Source organism: Drosophila miranda, chromosome 4 (genome assembly GCF_003369915.1).
Source record: "Drosophila miranda strain MSH22 chromosome 4, D.miranda_PacBio2.1, whole genome shotgun sequence".
NCBI classification, from domain to species: Eukaryota; Metazoa; Arthropoda; class Insecta; order Diptera; family Drosophilidae; genus Drosophila; species Drosophila miranda.
Window position 1 is genome coordinate 3,171,986 of NC_046677.1, and position 9,499 is coordinate 3,181,484.

Consider the following 9,499-nt stretch of genomic DNA (forward strand, 5'->3'; position numbering starts at 1 on the left):
CTCAAACTCTTGAGCGAATCGCCTAGACGAAAAATTCCGCATAATGATACCAATCTTTTGCAACCTAATTTGATTGGTACGCCTGCTTCTCACCTTCATCCATCGGAACCATTTGTTACTCTGTGTAGTCATGCCTCGCCGTTATCTGTAAATACGCCAACGGAAGCTCCAGTGTTTTTTACACCGAGCAATGTGCCTTCTTCGAGCATCCAAGTTCCCAACAGCATCAATCCCATCCCTGCAGTTTCTGCTGCCGTCACTTCTGACGTGGTGAGTGCTCCTAGTGCGGGTGTGTTGGTTGCTGGTGATGTCTTGCCAATTCCTGCTCCAGCCGTTGCTGCCAATTCTTCTGCCCCAGGACCGAGATCTCTTTTAGGAGTGGCTCCACCATCTCGATCTCGCTCGGGACTTCAACTTAGAGCAGTGGTCCCTCGTAATTCAATATTTGTTTCTCGTCTTATTCCTGAGGCTACAACGGAAGACGTTAAACAACATCTTTCCTGATGATATAGTTGTGACTAAATTTACATTTAAACATAAGCGCAACATATCATCTTTTAAAATTCTTCTCCCTGATTCTTTACTATCCAGTTCTCTAGAACCGTCAATATGGCCTGAGCATACAATTGTGCATGAGTTCCTTCTCAAAGATTCGAGCTCGAATCCCAGAATTACCGAACCTGCTGCTCCAAAAAACTGATGTACCATTTTTCTATGCACTATCAGAACGTTTGCATTTTGTTGGGCAAATTGCGTCAAATTCATACTAATAGCGCGTCCTTTGATTTCGATGCCATCGCGTTTACCGAAACCTGGCTTAACTCCTCTGTCAATGATCATGAAATTTTCATTGATAGTTACACTATTTATAGAATGGACCGCCCATCTTTTGCAGGTGGGGTTCTGATTGCAGTTAAATCTGTTTTCTCATCTGAGTTATTCCCATTCAATAACATTCATGGAATTGAATTTGTTGCAGTCAAAGTTCGTGTTGGCTCCGCATTTTTCTATTTAACCTGCTCTTACATTCCTCCCAGGTCTGATGCTGAGCTTTACTTACACCACCTCTCAGCAATTAATACTGTTGTTTCAGCATTAGGGTGCAATGATCGAATTATTGTCATGGGGGACTTTAACCTCCCATTTCTTTCTTGCCTTGTGATGACGCTAACCTGTTGTTTCCCAATTGCCATAATGACTTTATCAATGGGCTAACGGATATTTCCCTTGTCCAAATTAATGCCGTTAAAAACATTAGGGACAGACTTCTTGACCTCGATTTTGTTAACGATGGTTCTCTTGCTACGGTATCTAGAGCAAGCCCAATATCTCTCCCTGAAGATCCTTACCATCCAACTTTGTTGATATCACTGGAGTGTTCACAATCTGGAGGTGCTGATAGTTCCATGGCTCCTTGTCACATAAAGTGTTTTCGCAAAACAAACTTTATCGATTTAGATCTACATCTCTCGCGTGTTGATTGGTCGTTTCTTTATTCATTACCGAACATAGATGCAACTGTTAACTCGGTTTATAGCTGTATTTACTCCGCCCTTAATACATTTGTTTCAGATATCACTGTACCCGTATCGTCCAAGCCTCCCTGGTTCTCCAAGTATTTGTCATACTTAAGAAAAAATAAATCCAGCCTCTATAAAAAGTACCAGAAGACGGCCTCCACGTCTGCCTTAGCTCTATACTCCTCCGCTCGCTCTCTGTTCATAGTCAGTTTTATAATCAATACCTTTCACAATGTAGTAGAAACTTTCGTAGTGATCCTAAAAAATTATTATCGTTCGTTAACTCTAAGCGTAAGTCAAATGCTTTTCCTCCTTCCCTTCACTACCAGAACAAGAAAGAACCTTCTGCTGTTGCTATTGCAAATTTATTCGCAAAGGGTGTTTTAGCGTTCATCAAGCGTTGGTCCAAGGAGTTTGACGAAACAACTGTATATCTCGTTAGTAGAATCTCGGGTAGAATCTTGCCATACCACCGGTCTAGACTAAATCTAATTGACCTGCCGTCGTTGCACCATCGCAGAATATGTAATGGGGTAATGTTCGGGCACAAGCTCCTTCTCGGGATTGTTGACTCCCAAACTCTCTTGGGTCAAATTGACTTGGCCGTTCCATCTAGACCTACCCGTACTTTTAGCCCAACATGAACCTTTTAGGGTTATATGCCATAACTATAGCTCCATCTGTCATACCTTATCCCCTGAACTAGCCATTAAGCTAATAGCATGCCATATTTATAATCACCTGTCTTTAACAAACTCTTAACTTATCTTCTTTCCTGGTTTTGTAATTAAGTACCATTGTTAGCAGATAATTGTTAATTAAATAAATATATAGCTCATATGCGCCATAATAGCCGAAATCTTCTGGCAGCTGCGCCGCAAGCAGCGGAAAGAAACAGCCAACGCCATTCAGCAAGTACTGAAGAAAATGAGCTTGACCGAGGCCGGCCAAATCTTGGAGGAGGCAGTAATTAACAAATGTTAACCTAATAGGCCACTGGGCGGAGCGATTTCTGCAATATCGCTGAGTAGGCAGATTCACTGACCGTGGGAGCGCGGCTGCCGAGAACGAAAGATACCAGCCTGCATAGGACACCAGACACCAATTGAAAAATTATGTTTTTAGGAGGGCGGATCACCGGAGCGACGAGTGGGAAAATATCCAAAAGAAGAAGCCAGAGTGGTTCCAATAAATATGTTCCATGTATTTATGTATATATGTAGATTGTAGGTGCGCGTATGTGCACGACGGCAGCTTGTAGCGGGGTGGGAAACGTAACTCCCTGTAGCTTACATGCTAAGACTACCGTGAGCGACGTGCGGATCGTGGGAGCGCACCGAACCGAGAGCCCGAGAGCGAGGCAGAGGGCTATGTAACTGGCTGTTAACTGAGCGCGGCACCCAGCAGCGATAGCAGGCTGTTAGCCTGGGGTGCTAACAGCTCGGTTGCCCTGTTACAGCTTCTGCTCTGAACATTCTCCCCCCCCCCCCCCCCTTGCAAGGCTGCAAAAGGTGGACGGGACGCCACGGCTGCGTGTATGAGTTGCCGTGGAAGATGTTTTTTTTTTTGGGGACGCAAGAGCTGGAGACCGTGCTGGAAATGCATCGTCGAGAGAAGCGCGTGTGTGGCCCATCGTCCTGGTGCAACAACGTATGATGGTTCCGGTGACACACCTTGCACCGATCGCTACTTCGGCAGTCTCTTCCAGAGTGCTGGTGAGCCAGGCAGTCTCTTCCAGAGTGCTGGTGAGCCAGGCAGTTGGCGCAGTAGCTGTTAGCAAGGACCGCTCGCAGCCTCTTTTCGGAACATAGTTGGAGAAAGCGGCGGCACTTCCGTAGCGGATGGATTTCTGAGCAGAGTCGGCACTGGTAGGAATTGATGCCTCGTGAACGTCTGATTTCCAAGGTGCGGTTGGCACGTGGACGTGGGTCCATCTCTGGAGACGGAAAACTACGATGAAATAAAGGAGTCGAAGACACATTAGTACCGAGCTTGGAACGGATAAGAGGCACTCTTAGGACATTGGAAATAGCCACGCGGTTGCATGTTCTGATGAGGCTATGTTGGTCTAAGGACGGATTCACATTCAAGTTCAAGCTTGAATTCGGAACGGAGCATTGAGCCTTCATACAGTGAATATTTTACAAATATTCCCTTCGGTCAAGCATAGGAGACCGTTCGAGAAATTCTGCGGAGGGAGCTTGAAGAAAATTGCTTTTGTAGAAGGACCCCGAGTCTTTTATCCGTTTGATAGGTTGTCTTGAAATTTGACTCGAAAACGATGAGATATGATTCATCACCTTAGGCACTGGGCCTGTAAGTACCCAGCCGAAAATGGTTTCCTGCCCGAGGAGAGAGCCACAGATGTTGGTCTGTGAGCCGCTTAATAGAATGGACGGAAGGATATCCGCTCCAATCAGGACATCTATCTGTGAACTCTCATAGAAGGTCGGATCCGCCCATGTCAGGCTCGGCAGGTTTTGCAACGAATTTTGCGGGATCGGATAGGCAGGTTACCCGCCAGTTCCGGCAGCACGTAGGCTGTGGCGTTCAAGTGCAAGCCCGGCATCGTCGGGGAACGGATGGCCAAATGACAGGGCTTCTTGGCTTGAGCGGATACTGTCTGATTGAGGCCCAAAACCTGTGCCTGGATGAGTTGGAACGGCAACTTGATTATATTGAAGAGACGTTCCGTGATAAACGTTGTCTCGGATGCTGGGTCGATTAAAGCGCGGGCGCGGAAACTTGTCCCCAGATGGACAGCTTTTTGGCCAGAGGCGAAATAATTTTGAACGCTGGGCGGCGCGTCCGAAGAACTCGGATTTGGTACGACAGTGGATTCACTCGAAATTGGATTGCCACGGTGCAGCAGCGTGTGGTGTCGGTCCCCACAAGTACTGCAGTTATGGACACTTTGGCATCGCCGGATCTGATGGCCTCGCGCGAAGCAGTTCAGACAAAGCTGTCTTTGTTTGATGCAGCTGGAACGAGCATCAGCATTCATCTGGAGGAAGTGAGGGCATAGCCGTATTGGGTGATTCTCTTTCGAGCAGAGATCACACGTGCTCCTCTTTGGATTCACTGCGGTCTTGAACGAGTGAACCCTCCTAGGATAAGGACTTCCTTGGGACCGGAACGGATTGCTGCGGGAAGGTGACGGATGCGAATCGCTTTTCGAACTGTGTAAAGCGGACGGGTTGCCCTCGATGGCTTCGAGCGTCAGATATCTCTGGCTGAGGAAGGATTCCATCTCCTTCCATGAAGGAATATTTTTCTTTGTGGTGACGGAATCTTCCCACAAAGCCCGTGTCAACCTCGGTAATTTGGAGGCGCAAATGGTCACCAGCAAGCTGTCCCATTTTCGGTTGAGACCTTGGAGTGGGCCAGTGCGGCTAAGACCCCTTGGATCGTGCTGAGAAGCTCCTTTAGAGCACGACTTGACTCGGAACCGATGGAAGCCAACGAAAGGAGGATGTTTATCTGGTTGGTCACAAGGAGCCTGTTGTTCTCGTACCGGTCACGAAGGGCATTCCACGCCGCCTCGAAACCGTCATTGGTGAGTGGAGACTTTTCCACTATGGCCTTCGGATCACCACTAGTCTTAATGGTGAGATGGTACAACTTCTCCACGGGAGATAGCCTGGGATTTTGTACATAGATCGCAGTAAAAAGGTCTCGGAACGAATTTGGATTGAAGGTCCGCTTCAGCCTGCGGACCCTCTTCAGCCGCAAATGCGAAACAGTTCTTATGCTCTGCCTCAACCTCGGCCCACATGGTTCGGATTTGGTCACGGCGTACCGTGGCAAGCGAGGCAGATGGAGTGCGGGGATTCGGAAGGTTTATTCGCTCTCCGAAATGCATAAGCTTGCGTGAGGCTGCTTCGAATTTAGCCATTGCGGCAGTGGCGGCGGATTGAGCCATTGTGCGGGAGTGTCGAGAGCCGCTTGGCCTGCTTTGCGTACGCGCTGGCACCTTAAGTGTGACCGGTGACGGGAACAGGACCGATTTGGTCTTCGAACCAGTGGAGCTTGTGGTGGGCCCCGGAGTACCTGGGGACTTCACTTTGCGAGTCACCGAGGTGGGCGTTTCTTGGGCGGAAGAGCTGCGTGGCCTTTTGACACTTGGAGAGGTCACCGGCAGAAGTTGTTTGCTCTCCTCGCGACCTGTTGGCATATTCGGCGCTCACACGCAGAAAAGAGAAAACATCCAAATCGGATGCGGAAGTGTGGAGCGGATGGCTACAACCTTGGCTGGATTCGGAGAGTAGATACGGACACCACAAGAGCAGAAAGAAATATTTATTTTCCAAAGCCACAATGGTCGTAATAGACGGAAAGGTCTCGAGCTTTTGCTGGAATGCAATTGTTGGATCAACTCGGATTGTTTAGGTTTACTCTTGGTAGAGGCTCCCAAACTATGAGTGATCCCAATTGGAGAAGAGCTGAGGAGAGGAACGGTCACATTGGCTGGCAATATTCGAAAATATTGTCAGTATGGTGTTCCTCCGTTTACATTTGCAACGAATTAGGTAGTGGGATGTTGACTGCGGATGGAATGCAGAAGGAATTTTATTTCTTTCTAGTCATCAAGCTGACTGCTGTATGTGTGGTGGAAGCCTATCGGAACAAATAACCTAAGAAAATACACTTGGTATTTGGCACTCGGGCGCATTCAATTGACGTTGAACCGAAAAACCAGTAGAAACAGTTATAAACTGTGGGGTTTGGATTTACTTGTTGTCAAAGCTTTTGGCATTTGTTTCACGATTTAATACAGCTGAGGAAGCCATATTTATTCGGACGCGGCTCAAACTCGATACTATCGGTATTAATGGTGATCGATCGCTCGCCCAGCCCTAGTCCCACGGGTGATGTACAGAATCAACAATTGGAAATTGAAATGCAATTAATCGCCAAAGCACGCCAATCGCGCAATATGCCGAATTGTATGGAGTTGGACGAAAGTAGATGAATATGTAGATGTCGATAATTGTGTAATTTGTACGTATGTATGTACGGAATCAGCTGGTAGCTGGGAGGGGTAGGAATATTATTTACAGACCACTATATATGACTGGATCGTAGGCGGAACGCAGGAGTTAGCTCAGATAAAATTAAACCTTTGAAAATAATCGGAGGCCACAACCGTTGGCGGAACGAAATATGGTTTAATTTGGAGCTAGAGCGATAACTACATACATATGTATGTATGCGGGGGCCGGCGTATTAGCCGGCGGCTTGGATTGAGCTTGCTGCGGGTGAATTATTGTAAATTCACTGTGGCGCGACTGGATGCACAGACCACGGAACTGGGAAACCAACCGTTTAACTTGGTATGGGGATGTGGGTACATAGTAGCATTCGAAGAAACGGAGAACCAACAGGTGGAGCCACTGGAGATGGGCAAGTGACGAATTTGTACTTATCTTGGATTGGAATGATCCGCCGATGCTGGCTGGGGTGCACTTCTCCTTTTGGTTAGGAGAAAATCCGGCTCGAAGGACCAATGTTTGTAGGAGGGCGGATCACCGGAGCGGCTTTCCAGCGACGAGTGGGAAAATATCCAACAGAAGAAGTCAGAGTGGTTCCAATAAATATGTTCCATGTATTTATGTATATATGTAGATTGTAGGTGCGCGTATGTGCACGACGGCAGCTTGTAGCGGGGTGGGAAACGTAACTCCCTGTAGCTTACATGCTAAGACTACCGTGAGCGACGTGCGGTCGTGGGAGCGCACCGAACCGAGAGCCCGAGAGCGAGGCAGAGGGCTATGTAACTGGCTGTTAACTGAGCGCGGCACCCAGCAGCGATAACAGGCTGTTAGCCTGGGGTGCTAACAGCTCGGTTGCCCTGTTACAGCTTCTGCTCTGAAAAAATTAGAAGAGTTTTTATACCCGATACTCAAAATGAGTATTGGGGTATATTAGATTTGTGGTAAAAGTGGATGTGTGTAACGTCCAGAAGGAATCGTTTCCGACCCCATAAAGTATATATATTCTTGATCAGCATCAATAGCCGAGTCGATTGAGCCATGTCTGTCTGTCCGTCTGTCCGTCCGTCCGTCTGTCCGTCCCCTTCAGCGCCTAGTGCTCAAAGACTATAAGAGCTAGAGCAACGATGTTTTGTATCCAGACTTCTGTGATATGTCACTGCTACAAAAATATTTCAAAACTTCGCCCCGTCCACTTCCGCCTCCACAAAGGACGAAAATCTGTGGCATCCACATTTTTAAAGATACGATAAAACCAAAAACGCAGAATCGTAGAGGATGACTATATGTTTTAGAATGTAAGATCTCAACCAGATCGTCTCTCTCTAACACATAGGTTTCATGGTCGGTTTTGCCAATTGCAAAATATGAGTTCAAGGATCTCAGAACCTATAAGAGCCAGAGCAACCAAATTTGGTATCCACACTCCTGTGATATCGGACCTTGACCGTTTCGTGTCCAAATTTCGCCACACCACCTTCCGCCCATGCAAAGGACGAAAATCTGGGGCATCCACAAATCTCAGAGACTATTAAGGCTAGAGTAACCAAATTTGGTATCCGCACTTTTGTTAGATCTCACTATAAAACGTATATCTCAGAATTTCGCCCCACCCCCTTCCGCCCCCACAAAGGACGAAAATCTGTTGCATCCACAATATTGCACATTCGAGAAAACTAAAAACGCAGAATCATAGATAATGACCATATCTATCAGATTGCTGAATCTGGATCAGATCAGATCATTTTTATAGCCAATAGGAACAAATCAATTTGCTATTAGCATTATTTAATAATAATAATAATTTGCAGTGGCTACGCAGCGACCGACGTCACGCTCAGACTGATTTTCAGTCTCTCTCGCACGCACTCTTTGTCGTGTCGTTTAATATTAGCAGCGTCTGCCGGAGGAGAGCCATACTGACTAAGTATCGGGTATAAATGTAGATTTTCGGTGTCCGCAGCAACTCGTTCTAACTGAAATTAACCGAAAACTTTGGCTGTAATTTAGTTATTTATTCGGCGGGGCGAAATGTTAGCGAACAACTATATTTTTTTCACAATTCAAATCTCTTACTTTTGCTAACCTACGGTGGCAAAGCGGGGCGAATTCGCCAAGAGCGAGAGAGCGAGCTTTTATTGCGCTCCCGCTTTGCCCTAGCCTAACTTACACTAGACTTTATAATCACGATCAAATAAGCAATAATCGCCGCATAGAGGGAAGGTCACGCAACACCGGCCCGTTGAACGCCTGCATCGGCTTCAACACATTGGGAGCGGCGCCAACTTGTGTATGGCCCGCCGAAAAACCGCTCCAGTGCTAGTCCTTATTTCGACGACCCTGACCATGCCGTCCTCTCCTTTGTGCGTGGCGATGACCCTCCCCATGAGCCACTCCTGAGGCGGCAGATTGTCCTCGGCCACGATGACGAGGTCTCCTTAATCGAGGTTCGGTGGCCGCTAGTGCCATTTGCCCCAAATTTGCAGCACCAGGACATATTCGCGGGACCATCGCCGCCAAAACGCTTGCCTGACTCACGAGACTCCATCGCCGCAAGCAGCTGAGACTCTCCTGGTCCGGAGTCCGCAGTTCTGGGGGGGCGATGAGCGACCCGCCTGTCAGCAGCTGCCCGGGAGTTAGGGCCTCGCCGTCGCTTTGATCTTGGCTGATGGCTCCCAGCGACCTTGAGTTCATTATGGCCTCGATGCCGACGAGGACTGTGGCGAGCTCTTGGGCGCTCTGATCACCAAGTCCCTGTGTCTTCATGGATGATTGAGTTCAACCGCTGAAGACTAGGACCAATTGTAGATACTTTCCTAACCTTTTCGATTTCTCCTTGATACTCGTGATGCTGCACGATTTCGACAATTTTATAAAAGGCTTCATTGTATTTGGTCGGTGAGATAGTTTTTTCGAAATTTAGGCTTGGGTCGACAACGACGATGGATGAGACCGGATCCAATGAAGAGTTACCTCTGAATCCGACCA